Source organism: Trypanosoma theileri, assembly GCF_002087225.1.
Source record: "Trypanosoma theileri isolate Edinburgh chromosome Unknown TM35_Tth_41_V1, whole genome shotgun sequence".
NCBI lineage: Eukaryota > Euglenozoa > Kinetoplastea > Trypanosomatida > Trypanosomatidae > Trypanosoma > Trypanosoma theileri.
In genome coordinates this window covers 133662-133890 of record NW_021639883.1, presented here as the reverse complement: position 1 = coordinate 133890, position 229 = coordinate 133662, and positions in this window count along the sequence as shown.

Genomic DNA, 229 nt, shown 5'->3' with positions numbered 1-229 from the left:
CTCTTCGATTACTTAATCATTTTTACAGTTTCCACCATTTTTATAATATCCATTTTTCTTTTCTAGAACGTTAATTAATATGGCAAGGTTACACAGCCTTAATAATGTTCGTCTTGTTGGTATATTCGTTATGATGATGACCGTGGTTACTCTTACACAATTTAATTTGTCCTCTCTTCTTCACCAAGAGGAACATTCTACTCCCACTCAGTTCACTCAAAGCGTCCAG